Source organism: Pinus tabuliformis, chromosome 3_2 (genome assembly GCF_031772625.1).
Source record: "Pinus tabuliformis cultivar Carrire ecotype Pingquan chromosome 3_2, CPIR1, whole genome shotgun sequence".
Taxonomy (NCBI): Eukaryota; Viridiplantae; Streptophyta; class Pinopsida; order Pinales; family Pinaceae; genus Pinus; species Pinus tabuliformis.
The window spans coordinates 390,478,155-390,494,508 of NC_142302.1; positions in this window are offsets into that span (position 1 = coordinate 390,478,155).

Below are 16,354 nucleotides of genomic sequence, written 5' to 3' on the forward strand. Positions count from 1 at the left end.
TGTTTTCCGATGCAATTTATGGCTTAAATTGTCCAAAATATGTCAACGATTTGTTGGATTAACGATTCTGCAGTGAAATTTCTGCACAACCCGATAGTCGTACAAGTTTCGAAATGGCTAAATGCATATATGCAATAATAATAGTTGTTTCTATAATGAATTGATTTAGTTACTGAGATGGCCCCCACCACTCAGTCGTTAACGCATTTGTTTTATTTTGATAGTGTAATATGGAAAATGGTGAAGGGTACACGATTTTCAATATCAATGGTACAAAGCTAATTTCATAACACAATATAGCTGGTTGTGTATACATTTTCTCATTATTTCTAACAAAGGTTAATTTATTATTATTATTAGTAGTAGTACAATGCCAATAGTACTCATTGCCATTTTTCCTTAGCCATTGTCAAATTTCGATCTGATTTATATTTATCGACACGTTTAACAACTTCAATAAGTAGCAACTAAAAATTTCAAAGCGAGCGTTAACAGTAGCTAGTAAAATAAACCTTGAATTTTGAAAATTATTTGTTTCCTTTACTTTCGCAATGCTTATTGTTGTAATGTTATCGATATATGTATACTTTGGTCTAACTAGCCTTCAAATTTTCCTCGAAAGTCATGGAAATTCCTACAAGATTTTGATAAATACACTAGAAAGTTTTGTAAATCCAGGTTACAGCTTTCAAAGTTCAAGATTTTGGGTTCCCTAGGGATTTTTGATGGCATTCAAACCATTTCCACCATGAAAAACACGATTCAAACACTCCCAAGATTGGATTTGTTCAAAAAAAATCACCGAATCCCATACACAATTTTGTTATCCGAGTGAAATTGTAGCTTTCATAGAGAACGACATCAATTATAGATACAAATAGTAAAGTGTGCAATGACATTCACATATATATGTTATGAAAACACATATTCAACTACTCTCCATGACGAATCGAATTGACAACTAGTTCCACTACTTTGTAAAATTGAACCAAATTTAATTTACAAATAACCTGACACAATTATTCCTTGTAAAACTTGACGCGCATTTACGATGTTGGAAATAATACTGAGAGGGGGGGTGAATCAGTATTATCTAGCAATTTAACAAATCTTCCTTATTTGATCTTTGAATTATTCTTGCATATCAGTACCATAAAATAATGAGCATGAACAAAGAAAACAGATAGTCACACCAAAGAACACAAGATGTAAGGTGGAAACCCAATGTGGGTGAAAACCACCTGCTGCAATATGTCTCTATCTTCTTTCAAAATTAGAAACTCCTTTTACAATGATTTTGTACTGGTGCAGTCCTTTACCAGTACGCAGGCTGCAACCTGCAGAGAGCTACAACTCTCTACTTCTTTTCATAAAGCATCAAATGATCATCCAGTACATAACAGTTACTGTCTACTACAGTTATCAGATCAGTAATAACAGAATTAACCCAGAACACCTTATCAACAGATAAATACAATCAATAGAACAGAGACGCAGTTTTTCCTTCTGTGGCCTGCGACCAGACGCAGCTAACCTTTTGCTACTCTGCGTCCAGACGCAGATATCCTTCTGCTGCGCTGCGTGCCCACGCACTGTTCCTTCAACTGCTCTGCGTTCTGTTGCTCCAGGGACGCATCCAGAAACACTATCGCGCCGCGTCTTTCTGCTACAGGGACGCACCCAAAAACACTATCGCGCCGCGTCCTTCTGCTACAGAGACGCACCCAAAAACACTATCGCGCCGCGTCCTTTGCTTCAGAGACGCATCTGAACCTTGATCGCTCTGCGTCCCCACGCAGATCTCCAGTTACTGAACTGCGTCCCAGACGCACCTGAACTTCGTCTGCACTGCGTCCCCACGCAGGTCTCCAGATTCTGCACTGCGTCCCGGCGCGCTTTCCTTTCACCGTACCTGCGTCCCTTCGGGTATGAATGATTTCAAGACTTTAAGTGTAACCCAAACAGTCAGATCTTCAGATCTGATCTTGCGCCAAAGAGATCTCAGTCCTTCAGTAGATTCGCCTTCTTTAGATCTAGATCAGATCTCACCCAAAAAGATATTCAACCAAAGACATACTTAGCCAAATGATCTCCTTGCTTTATATAGGCAAGCTCCTCCTCAAAACCTGGAACAATACCACGAGCCGACACGATAGAAACACAAAACCGTCGGCTAGATACCACACAAGAAACCCCCACGTGTTTTTTCTCTGCCTTGAAAAGTGTGCACTGGGTGGACGCACCCCCTGAACGGCTGGACTGCGTCTCTGGACGCGGATCCTGCATGGTGTACCTGCGGGTACGCACCTTCTGAACTGGTTTCCTGCGTCCTTCTTAATTTTCAACAAACTGAGAGCCTTGCCATGGGAGTTGCCATCAAGTACAACATCTGTAACATACAGCCATACCAGAAAAACATAATGCCAACAATCTCCCCCTTTGGACTTGATGGCAACCTCACAAACTTCAGCTTCATTCTCCCCCTTTGACATCAAGGGCAAAGAGGTATCCTCCCCCTAAGATCATGCTCCCCTTGAACCAGATCTGTAACAAAGAACCATAATCCTCCATGAAAGAGATAGAGACATATTGCAGCTATTTCCAAGATCTCCTTCTGACCATCCTCCATAATGCCAACAATGCATTATATGCTCCCCCTGAACCTGTACCATCAATCAGAAAAGGTTCAACAACAAGATGATGCATCAACAACGCCCAGCTTTTGCCTGAGGTACTCAAAGGTGTCCCTGGGCAATGGTTTGGTGAGAATATCAGCAACTTGTTCCTTAGAAGGAACATACTCCAACTTGACTTTCTGTTCAAGCACTTGTTCCCGGAGAAAATGATACTTGATTGGTATGTGCTTGGTTTTTGAATGCATAACCGGATTCTTTGAGATGTTGATTGCACTTGTGTTATCACATAAGATGGGGATAGGTGGCGTACAAGTGATTTGAAAATCCTGCAAAGTCTGCATCATCCAAAGAAGTTGGGTGCAACAAGATGCAGCAGCAACATATTCTGCTTCAGCTGTAGACAAGGCAATCGAACTCTGTTTCTTGCTGAACCAAGATACCAGTCTGGAACCCATAAAGAACGCACCACCACTTGTGATTTTCCTATCATCCACGCTTCCGGCCCAATCTGCATCTGTATAAGCATGAAGAGTAAGATCTGTATCTCTAGGATACCATAAGCCATAATTTTGAGTCCCTTGAAGATATTTGAAAATTCTCTTCACTGCCTGAAGATGAGTCTCCTTCGGATTTGCCTGAAATCTTCCAACTATTCCAACTGCATGCATGATGTCTGGTCGGGTACCTGTCAAATATAGTAAACTTCCAATCATAGATCTGTAGGTTGGTTGATGTACTGCTGCAGATTCATCATTTGCACTGAGACTACATCCTGTGACCATGGGTGTACATACTGGTTTTGCATCTTCCATGCCATATTTCTTCAAAATCTGTTTGAGATACTTGGTTTGAGATAAAAAGATTCCTCCTTCTTTTTGTTGGATTTGCAAACCAAGGAAATATGTCAGTTCTCCTAGCAAGGACATTTCAAATTCTTTCTGCATGACCGAGGCAAAGCTTTGACTCATAGCTTCTTCATTGCTGCCAAAAATAATGTCATCTACATACACAACAAGTATTAGCAATTTATTATTTTCAACTTTTATATACAGATTGCTATCTGCTGAACCTTTTGAAAAACCTTGTTGATGAAGATATTTGTCCAACCGGTAGTACCAAGCCCTTGGAGCTTGTTTGAGACCATAGAGAGCCTTTTTCAATCTGCATACAAGATTTGGATCATTTCTAAGGATGAACCCATCTGGCTGTTCAATGTACACTTCTTCTTCCAAGTCTCCATTCAGAAAGGCTGATTTCACGTCCATTTGAAATACTTTGAAGTTTTGAAAACTTGAGAGAGCAAGGAACATTCGGATGGCCTCAAGTCTTGCAACAGGAGCAAAAGTTTCTTCAAAGTCTATTCCTTCTTGCTGCGCATACCCTTTACAAACAAGTCTGGCTTTGTTTCTAATTACTTCTCCATTTTCATTCAATTTATTTTTGAAGACCCATTTTGTTCCGATAACATTCTTATCCTTTGGTCTAGGAACCAGCTCCCAAGTGTTGTTCTTTTCGATTTGCTCAAGTTCTTCATCCATTGCTTTCACCCAACATTCATCTTTGCATGCTTCTTTCACATTTTGTGGTTCAGTAGAGGAGAGTAATGCCAAATAGCTTGAGGCTTCTGCAACTGTTCTTCTTGTTTGTACACCTGCTTCTTTCTGCCCCACAATCTGAGATTCTGGATGATTCTTCTGAACATATCTGGATGGAGTCTTTTCTTCTATTCTTGTTTGCTCTTCTGGCTCTTCTTGAGGTTCTTCTTGAGGTTCTTCTTCTTCATCATTTTGTCTTTGAGGATAGCCTTCATCTTCTTCGATGTTTTCATGATGGACTTGCCTAGGAATGTATCCCTTCTCATCAACCACTACATCAATGTTGTCAACAATTCTGCCAAGTCTTTTATTGTAGCACTTGTATGCTTTGCTATGTGGAGAGTAACCAAGAAGAATGCCTTCATTTGCCCTAGGTTCAAGTTTGCCAAGCTGCTCATCAGTATTCTTGATATAGCATTTGCTCCCAAAGATTTTGAAGTGCTTTACCGAAGGAGTCCTGCCACTCCAAAGCTCATGAGGAGTTTGAGTGCTGTTCACCCGGACATTTGTTTTGTTGAGAATAACAACCGCAGCGTGTGCAGCTTCACCCCAGAAAGTTGCGGGAGTTCCTGATTCATCAAGCATAGCACGAGCCATTTGTTGGATTGTTCTGTTCATTCTTTCAACAACTCCATTTTGCTGAGGAGTTCTAGCTGTAGAGAATTCTCTCCTTATCCCATGTTCATCACATAAATCGAAAAATTCATTTGAAGTAAATTCCCCACCTCTGTCGGATCTGAGGCACTTAATTTTGTGACCTGATTCATTTTCAACCAAGGCTTTGAAGGATTTGAATTTTTCGAATGCTTCATCTTTGTGCTTCATAAGTCCTAACCAGACAAACCTGGAGAAATCGTCAATAAATAATATCGAGTATTCCTCTCCTCTAGGTGTTCTTTTCCTGAATGGACCACATGTATCTGTATGTACTAGCTCAAGAGGCATGCTAGCTGATCCTTCTTTCTCTGGAAAGTTAGTTCTGGTTTGTTTTCCAAACTGACATGATCTGCATATGGTGTTGTCAGGAATTTTGATATCTGGAAGATCGCGAACTGCCTGATATTTGCATGCTTTCCTTATTTGTGAGAAGCTTAGATGTCCCAACCTTCGATGCCATAACCAGTGCTCTTCATCCTTGCTCAGATAGCATTGTTTTTGTCCTTCTTCAAATATGTACAGATTATTTGGAGTTCTTTTGCCTTTGAGTACTGTTTTACCTGTATCAAGATCACGAACAAGACATCCATTTGATCTGAAAATAACCTCGGTTCTTTGATCACACATCTGGCTGACACTTAGAAGATTATGCTTCAATCCATCAACATACAAAACATTTCCTACTTTGACCTTTTCTTTTAACTGAGCAATCCCTTTTCCTTTTATAGTTGCAGGAGTATCATTTCCAAAAGAGACTTTCTTTCCCTTTTCTAGAGCAGAATAAGATTCAAGTTTTTCTTTATCACCTGTCATATGCTTCGAACATCCACTGTCAATGTACCATAGATTTTCCTGTCCCTCTGCATAAAATGCTATTCCACATCTTTCTGTTTGAGGTTCCTTTATTCTCCATGTTTTGGTGCTTGAGGCTTGCTCCTTTTTCTGCTGAAACCTGCTCCTGCATTCAGATTCTTCATGACCAAAATTATTGCAAATAGAACATTCGACTTCATTTTCAAGAACCGAAAAGTTTTTATAGGTCCTTTTTGTAATCCCTGTCATACTTCTTTGTTTTTGAGCTTCCCTAGTCATGATTGTTTTATATGCAACACATTGAGCTGCTTTGTGACCAAAGTTATGACAAGAAAAGCATTGTCCATTGAAGAAACTTCTGCGGTTATCGAATCTACCAGCCGACTGATTGTAATTTCTATTTTCATCTATTCTTGGACCAAATTGAGAAGATTTTACCTGTGGCTGGTTCACCCTTAAGATGGATTGCCCTTGATAGTTTCTGTTTGTAATTCGTCCCTGCTTTACCTGATGATCTTCATTGTTCTTTTGCTCATTTCTTCTTTCTGCATCAAGATAACTCTTTGAGGTGGATGCTTGAGAGGTTTCTCCATTGTAGCCCAGACCTGTCTTGTTTAGAGGAGAGCGCTGCACATTGATAATCTTATCCAAGGTTTCGGATCCTTTGACAAACTTAAGATTAATAGCTTTTGTTTTCTCAATCTCTTTTCTAAGACCAACAATTTCTCCTTCTAGTTTTTCAAGATGTTTTTCCTTTTCATCAATTTGAAATTGTAGAGTATCAATGATCACATTCTTTTCTTCTATACATCTCTTGAGTCTAGTGATTTCATCATAAAGATTATCCACATCTATAGCATCCATATAATCATCATCTTCAAATGCCATTAATAACTTATATTCATTACCTCGTTCATCTTCATCACTGTTTGATAGACCATCACTATCTTCATGGGTGTAGTAGCTTTTCTTATTTGCACTTTGTTTCTTGTTCCATCTAGCAGGTTCCTTTCCTTTATCCTTATAAGGACATTTTGCAGCATAATGAGCTACTCTTCCACAATCAAAGCATTTGAAAGGTAGCTTACCTCTGAACCTTCCAGAAACCCTTTGAAGATTTCTGACAAAATTGGATTCTTCTTCCTCTTCTTCTGGAACATGGCTTGCTTCATAGTAATCTTCCTTGCCTGATGCCTTGAAAGCAGCTTCCCTTCTGTCTGATGGACCTCCCTTTCTCATTTCATAAGCAGTTAGAATTCCATGTAGCTGAGACATAGTGAGAACTCGGAGATTTTCCTTTTCTTCTATTGCAGATACTTTAGATTCAAACTTGGGGGATAATGATCTTAGAATCTTTTCAACTACTATAGCCTCTTTTATTTCTTCACCCAAATTTTTCATACAATTAACAATCTCATCTACCCGAAGAAAATAATTAGCCACACTTTCATCATTATACATCTTAAGAGTCTCATACTGAATCCTGAGAGTTTGAAGTTTAGCTCGCTTTACCTGTTCATCTCCTTCATAGCTCGTGACCATTTTGTCCCATATCTCTTTTGCTGATTTGAAGTGCATTACCTTCATGAATTCTGTTTGGGATATACTTCCTAATAGAGTACTGACTGCTTTTGCATTTGTTTCATACTTCTTTTTCTCAGCTGGATCTGTAGGAGTAGCTGAAGGAAAAGCATAGCCTGTTTCTACAATGTCCCAAACTTCTGTACCAAGAGATTGAAGATATGCAGTAACTCTTACCTTCCAATAATTGAAGTTTGTCCCATCAAAAATCGGTGGCCTGATTGATGCTTCTCTCTCGTAGTTGCTCATGATGAACGATCTACCTTCAAGCGATCAAGCTTCTCTGAAGGACCTGCTCTGATACCAATTGTTGGAAATAATACTGAGAGGGGGGGTGAATCAGTATTATCTAGCAATTTAACAAATCTTCCTTATTTGATCTTTGAATTATTTTTGCATATCAGTACCATAAAATAATGAGCATGAACAAAGAAAACAGATAGTCACACCAAAGAACACAAGATGTAAGGTGGAAACCCAATGTGGGTGAAAACCACCTGCTGCAATATGTCTCTATCTTCTTTCAAAATTAGAAACTCCTTTTACAATGATTTTGTACTGGTGCAGTCCTTTACCAGTACGCAGGCTGCAACCTGCAGAGAGCTACAACTCTCTACTTCTTTTCATAAAGCATCAAATGATCATCCAGTACATAACAGTTACTGTCTACTACAGTTATCAGATTAGTAATAACAGAATTAACCCAGAACACCTTATCAACAGATAAATACAATCAATAGAACAGAGACGCAGTTTTTCCTTCTGTGGCCTGCGACCAGACGCAGCTAACCTTTTGCTACTCTGCGTCCAGATGCAGATATCCTTCTGCTGCGCTGCGTGCCCATGCACTGTTCCTTCAACTGCTCTGCGTTCTGTTGCTCCAGGGACGCATCCAGAAACACTATCGCGCCGCGTCTTTCTGCTACAGGGACGCACCCAAAAACACTATTGCGCCGCGTCCTTCTGCTACAGAGACGCACCCAAAAACACTATCGCGCCGCGTCCTTTGCTTCAGAGATGCATCTGAACCTTGATCGCTCTGCGTCCCCACGCAGATCTCCAGTTACTGAACTGCGTCCCAGACGCACCTGAACTTCGTCTGCACTGCGTCCCCACGCAGGTCTCCAGATTCTGCACTGCGTCCCGGCGCGCTTTCCTTTCACCGTACCTGCGTCCCTTCGGGTATGAATGATTTCAAGACTTTAAGTGTAACCCAAACAGTCAGATCTTCAGATCTGATCTTGCGCCAAAGAGATCTCAGTCCTTCAGTAGATTCGCCTTCTTTAGATCTAGATCAGATCTCACCCAAAAAGATATTCAACCAAAGACATACTTAGCCAAATGATCTCCTTGCTTTATATAGGCAAGCTCCTCCTCAAAACATGGAACAATACCACGAGCCGACACGATAGAAACACAAAACCGTCGGCTAGATACCACACAAGAAACCCCCACGTGCTTTTTCTCTGCCTTGAAAAGTGTGCACTGGGTGGACGCACCCCCTGAACGGCTGGACTGCGTCTCTGGACGCGGATCCTGCATGGTGTACCTGCGGGTACGCACCTTCTGAATTGGTTTCCTGCGTCCTTCTTAATTTTCAACAAACTGAGAGCCTTGCCACGGGAGTTGCCATCAAGTACAACATCTGTAACATACAGCCATACCAGAAAAACATAATGCCAACACATCAATTATAGATACAAATAGTAAAGTGTGCAATGACATTCACATATATATGTTATGAAAACACATATTCAACTACTCTCCATGACGAATCGAATTGACAACTAGTTCCACTACTTTGTAAAATTGAACCAAATTTAATTTACAAATAACCTGACACAATTATTCCTTGTAAAACTTGACGCGCATTTACGATGTCGTGAAAAACTATTTGATTTTTTCTAACATAACAATTTCAAATATGTGCATAAGGATGGTGTGTGTAACAAGGAACATAAACCTTTGCCCCCATATATATTTGGATTTCGAGTTCACTCTGCACAGTGAAAGATCTGCACAAGAGTTGGAGTATTGGCATGTTAATTTTAAGTTTATGCTCTTATGCTCTTAAGTGAAAAAATAAATAAATAAATAAAAAAATTCTACACTAATTAATTTGCACTTTGTATTTTTTGTCTGAACACCTACGAAACTTCTCTTTGGATGCAAAGAGTAAGTGTGAAAATATCAAAGCCATATACAATATCAAATTTCAATTATCAATTTTAGTGTTGTGTGAAATACACATGTGCATTTTTCCTCTGAACACGCTTCCTTTGAACATAACCTAGATAATCCGATAATCTCAGGGGAATAAAGACACCTTCATATAACTTCTGTCAAACACAATAGTCATTATATTCAATGTTATTATTAAATACTTTTTATTACAATTGGATCAAAATTCAAATTTCTTTCTTTGAAATGACGACATAACAATTTCGAATATGTGTGGAAGGATGGTGTGTGGAACAAGGAACATAAATCTCCACACCCACATACATACACATTTCAAGCTCGCTCTACACAGTGTAAGCTCTGTACAAGAGCTCATAGAGTTTTGGCATGCTAACTTTAATTACATGCTTTTATGCTCTTAAGTGGTAATTTTTTTATTTTTTTTTCTAGTACTAATTACTTTGCAATATGTATTTTTTTCCGAACAAATACGGTTCAGAAAGATCAAATCCATATAGAATATCAAGTCTCATTTATCCATTTTACTGTTGCTAGCGGTTTTTAGCGAAATTAATATTTGTGTTTATGACATATTGTATCTCATAATCACCACAAGCAATGTACAATATGTTGAAAGAATTATCTACATTTACTATACAAAAAATTGGTATTCACACTTAGCATGCAAAAATTAATCAATGGCAAGTAGTATTATTAATATGCATTTAGTAAATCCACAAGCAATGACGCTATAACAGCTAGTTACAAAGACATCGATATGGTCGTATCTATTAGCATTATAAAATACTTTTTTCAATATTTATTCGATGAATTCAAGTATATATTGCTTTAAAAAAAATGGTATTTAGCATTTAATTGAGTCATCCTGGACTAGAGAAAAAATTATGAGTTTTAGTTGTAAGTGCTATTAACATTGGTGCTAGTGTGCTCCTTATTGTTGCTATTGTTGCTGGTATTGCTGGTATACTAATAAGTAGCTCATATATATACGTCATCAGTGTGAGAAGTTAGTCATAGAAAAAGAACATGTGCAGAAAGTATTGTTAGCGAATTAGAAATTAAGTAGAAAATATTTGTCAACTTAACAATTTGAGACTCATTTCTTTTACGTTGTGCTCAAATGAGAATGCAATATGGATATGGGTGGTCAGTGTTTTTTTTATTTTTCTGTTGTGAAATACTATTTGGTGTTAGAGTCTTTAAAAAAGTTGTGCAAAAGTGGTTGTGCATATACAAAAACAATGGTTATTTTATTATTTGTAGACTGTGCGAAGTGCAGAGGTTAGTACAATGAAAGCTCAAGATTTTTGTGCATTATGAATTTTTGTGCAATTCCGCACGAATGAATTTGTGTGTTTATTATTATTATTATTATTTATGAGTATATTTTCCAACTATGAAAAGACCTAGCTAGGTGAGGAAACTTCTGTAGAAATGGTTGTGTGGAACTAGTTTCTCGAAGAAAGTGTGTAAAGAGAAGAAAAATGCATGTGCATGAACATAAATGTCTTTGCATATGCCACAATTAGAAACTATGATAAACATGCCTCAGTTACAATGTTAATTATAACTACAATGTTCAATTTCAGAATTGCTAATGATTAAACCATTTAGAATAGAAGTCTTCTACAATTTGATTTCATTGTAACCTTTACAAAATGTAGTTAGTATTATTTATCCATTTGCTTAAATGGTTTACTGCAAATCTTCATCATGAACAGGATATCGATGTATGGATTTCTTAAGTTACTAGGACTACTAGTTGTAACTTTTATTCTCATTGTATTATTATTGGAGGACATTAGAAAATTTGCAAAGAAGAAAATATGATAAGTTGTAATTCTACAATCGGAAGTTCCTTTCTACTTTGTGGAAAGACACTTTAAAAAATGAAGTTTTTATTATCTATATGAAAAATTAAGTTTGGTTAATATTGAATAATACGAGTACAATTACCAAATGTGCAATTATGTAATCCAAAATTGGCAAATAGTAAAACAATTTTACGTAATGAATGTTCTAAGTAGACGATACTTTGTTGAATAAATGCCAAAAATAACTTGTATTTATTTATAAGAGAGCTCTGGTTAATCAAAATAGAATGCAAGCTAGCATATTAATAAATAAGATGCCTAGAGTATCTAAATGTCATTTCATATCATTAAAATCGATAGTAGTTGAATGTCATTTCATATATGGTTTGCTCAATTATGATAGGATTAAGGTGGTTGCAATTTCTTTGAAAAAATGACGATAGGGAAGGGGAAGGGGGAGGGGAGTGAGGCCAAAGAGTTGAAAGCATGGATTTCATCATATGAAATACATAATAATTTTAGACATTAGATGTCAATTTATGTTGTTTGTGAAAACATTTTGTTAGTGTTCATTTTTTGTATTATATAGTATTCTCATTTTATTTATATTGGAAAACATAAGAAATGTTGCAAACAAGAATGTAGCTAAATGTCATTTCATTTCATTAAATTCGATAGTACTTGAACATGATTTCATATATGATTTGTTCAAATATGACATGATTAAGGTGGTTAGAAGTTCTTTGAAAAAACAAGGGTGGAACAAGGGGGAGATGGTTGAAAGAAGAGATTTCATCACACAAAATACAAAATGATTTCAGACATTAGATGTTAATTTATGTTGTTTGTGAAAACAATTTGTTAATGTTCATTTTCTATATTCTCTAGATAAGAGAACAAATAAAGTTGCAAATATTGGTCAAATCTACGTGACAATATTTAAAGTAAAAAATGCACTTCATTATAAGTGTTATAAGAAACTAAAATATGACATTCGTATAGCAAGAATAATATTCAAGTTCAAATTGTAATTACCACAACTATGATTAAAATAAACATCAAAGTCGAAACATATTTCCAACAATCAAAAAGACTTATTGAATATCCATTTTCATTTCTATTAACAAAAGAGTAACTATGTTTGAATTGTTCACAAAATTGGTAAACAATGTCAGAATTTGCACAAAGCAATGAGTTTCTAACAATAAGGTATATAATTTGATGTAACACCCTCCTACCACATTTACCGAAGTTAACCGATTCACTAGGGTAAACATGTGATGAGAGGCTATTATGATGTGATTCAACTCCCCATGTACAGTTACAGAAGTGGAACCAACAAAACACAACCAAACTGACCTTCTACACATGTCATAGAACCTCCAGGAGCCAACCAATCTTTTCAGGTGATCAACCCTTCAGACAATATTGACATTTCATTGACCTAGAGCCTTAGTCGCTCCCATGACATGGGCATGCATACAAATGGGACCCTCCAATCACTCCCACAAAAAGATCATGCAAGTGGCTGGGGACTTTTTCAGCTAGTTCTGAGCCTGCGACCCCAGATTTTGTGCCACTTTTTCAGGGCCAGGACTCAGGCCACTGCCCAGAACTTCATGAAACTTCAAGAAATGAAAAGTAACATCTAAACAATGATAAAAATTAAAATACTTGACTAGACCCCTACTAGCCATGACAGACATTTCGTCAAACATGTCACAAATATGCATTCTACAGGTTGTAACAACAGATTTGAGCATAGGGGTCTCATACTTATCTGAGAATAGCTAAGAAGCATTGATGCTTTATCACATTAGCTGCATTATCATCTCTTAGGTCATATATTCATCGTTCACTCATTTACAAATCAAAACATGATGAGAGCCATACATCATCACTGTCATAAAACATGCTCATAACCAACATATAACCAACAAAAATAACAAAGATATAACAACCATAAAAACCACATATAAACAAGTATATTTACCCATCAATACAAGAGGAAAGAAGCTCTTATTAATATATGATAAATTCAACCAGGCCCGGTACTTCCATGAACCACTCGACCATAGACTAGGCTGAATCAAATCTCTCTTTCAACCAATCACACTCGCGCGTGATACCTACCCTATTAATCCAAGCATGAATATTGGATCTCATGGAAGACATCCAAAAAAACTAAACCTGGGCTTCCCAAGGCCAAACTACCTCAACCCTTAACTAGTGATTCCACCTCACAGTTGGACATCACTAACCCTCACCAAATTGGTCTCTACCCAAGCTATCTAGGGCTCTAGAGCATTTGTTCCAACCAGGGCTTCCAAGACTAGTAACTCAACCCATAGTTGCTGCCAGGATCCAGAGTGTTTGTCCAACCAAGGGCTCCAGAGCATTTTTCCAGCCAAGGCTTTAGGACTAATAACTCAACCCAAGTTGTTATAGGGCTTCTAGAGTGTTTTTCCAACCAAGGCTCTAGGAACTAATAACTCAACCCACAACCATAAGGAACATGAGAACCAACCAGAAAACAAAAGTAAAGAAACCCACAACACCATGGCTATCCAGGAAATGACAAGGCTAGGCAAAACCATTTTCAATCCAGGCAATCCTCCATGCCAATGACAAATCATAACCAAGAAACCACATGCATACGTCATGCATGCCAAAAATAGTAAGGAAATCATACACGCAACTCAATACTTTTAAGAAAAACTCATTGTAGTTATCGATCTTGATGTCCTGTTGCGTTTTTCTGCTCTTCTTTTTCCTTCTTTCTCGAAATCCCAGGCATGCCACACTCCTCCAAGAGTGCTCCAAGAAAACTCTAAGTGTCCAAGAGTATCAGAGAGAAAATAGAGAGAGAGCTCCAAACCTGAACTGACAAAAGCTACCAACTGATCCTCATAAGCTTTTTTATTAATGAGGCCTCTATTTTCTTCAATTTCCATTATTTTCCTTCTTTTTCCTACTCACATGCAACCTGTGACCTTTCACATTCCTTTTCTCCTATTTTCCATTATTTTCATAAATAAATGCCAAATAATGCCTCTTGCCTTTCCAAAACCTTTGCCATTTCCTTTTCCAATTTCCTTAACCATTAATAAACTGAAGTGACACCCAACTAAGATGTTTTTGCCACCATTAAGCTTGGAATAAGTGTCCCATGACCTTGGTATTATATTTTTTACATGAATTTTTAGCCAAGGATATTACATTTGAATAACAATAATACTATATGGATACTCATAATAGCTATTATGTTGATAACAACACTTTTTTTGATATCGTAATTCACCACCATATTCATGACTGCCATTTCGGTTCTTTTGCCTCTTTAACTTTGCACCCCTGCATTATGGAAAAATAGGAACAACTGCCCTACAATTAATTAAATACAAATAATAAATAATAATGTGACCCTGAAACAAATCTATGTGGTTAAAAAGAAGAAAAAGAAAGCCCATGTGCAAATGTAAGATACCTCGGTAATTTTGAATACAAGAAATAACATTTGATTTCTATAGGATTTATTGAAACATTATACCAAGGTGCAAAAGTAAATGAATTGGAATCCCATGAACCATTGTATGAAAAATCCATTTGCAATGAAAAGTGAAAAACTGCATTCAGAGATTGTTTGAATTCATAATAACATATATAAAAATCTGATCATTTGATCACCAGTAAACATAAAACGAGCAGTCTAAGATTTAAGGAAACTTACATTATGTAAAAGCATATGTCCTTATTTCTTAATTGTTAACTGTTTTCATAGCTTGTGTCTTCTTGAAGAAATTTCTTTAACTTTTCTTGTATGAAATGTTTCATAGGAGTAGATATAATTTTCAATTTGACACTTTGACTAAATATCTCTTTGTCAATTTATGTGGCTTCTACTTGCAACTGCGCAACTAAATCAAAGTTTTGTTCATTAATATTAACAAAGTCAACTATACATTTCCTACTTTCATGTGTACTAAAATCAACTATATCATTGAATTATGTTTCCTTATATTGTTTCATCTTATCGAATTTAATTGCTAATGTTTCTCATGAAAATAATCTAGAGTCACATGTAATACGTGGACCGTTCAAATTTGACATATGCATTTTCTCTTCAATTCTCTATGTTTTGATATTCAGAAATAATGTTCTCCATTCTTCTAATTCTCTAAGACCATGCAACTTTGATTTTCTTCATTTGACTGGCATTTGGCAGTTCCTACTTTCTTTTCTTTGCTTCAAAAAGTAAATTAAGTCTCAGGCTGAAAGCAATTAAGTCATTGTTCACAAAATACCTGTCTCCTTCGAGATCACATGAGATGCACTCGACAAATGAATTATCTCTTTATCCCAAATTCTATAGATTATAAGATGCTTTCCATGCATATTCAAGGATTTGTCATTGTTGGCATATATTGCTAATTATATGTGTTTTCACCACATTAAGGAAGTTGATATATTTAGAAAATCTAACAATATGTTGCAAATAGTAACTACGGGCACTGCTATTGGTGTTGCTAATGAAGTCATCAACAAAGGACCTGGATTTAGATCATCTTCCAAGTCCTTTATTCTTGTTTTTAAGATTAAGTTTGTTGCTTCCTATTGACTAACAAATTCTACAAACACGTTACCAATAACTTGATGCAGCTCCATGAGAGAGGTGATTGCATCTCCAAACAAATCAAATTGCATCTCTATTTGGTATAAAACCTTATTGTTGTGAAGATTTAACTTTTAAATCTTCATTTTTTCATTGTTTCTTTGGTACTCTGCATTTTGCAATGTGATAGAGCTATCATAAAAAATAATAGATTCCTTTGGAATTTGTGTTATTTTTTCTTGATTTTCAACAAAATGAACATTAATCCAATAAGGTATCACAACAATATCAACTTATACATTTATAACTTCTTCAACATTTACAATTTCCACGACACTTATGGAATTAGTTGTTTCACCAACATACACTTCTTCTTAAATAAAACTTCCTTCAAGCACTTTGTGTTTCCATTATCTGATAATTTGTCATGAATCACTTCCGCAT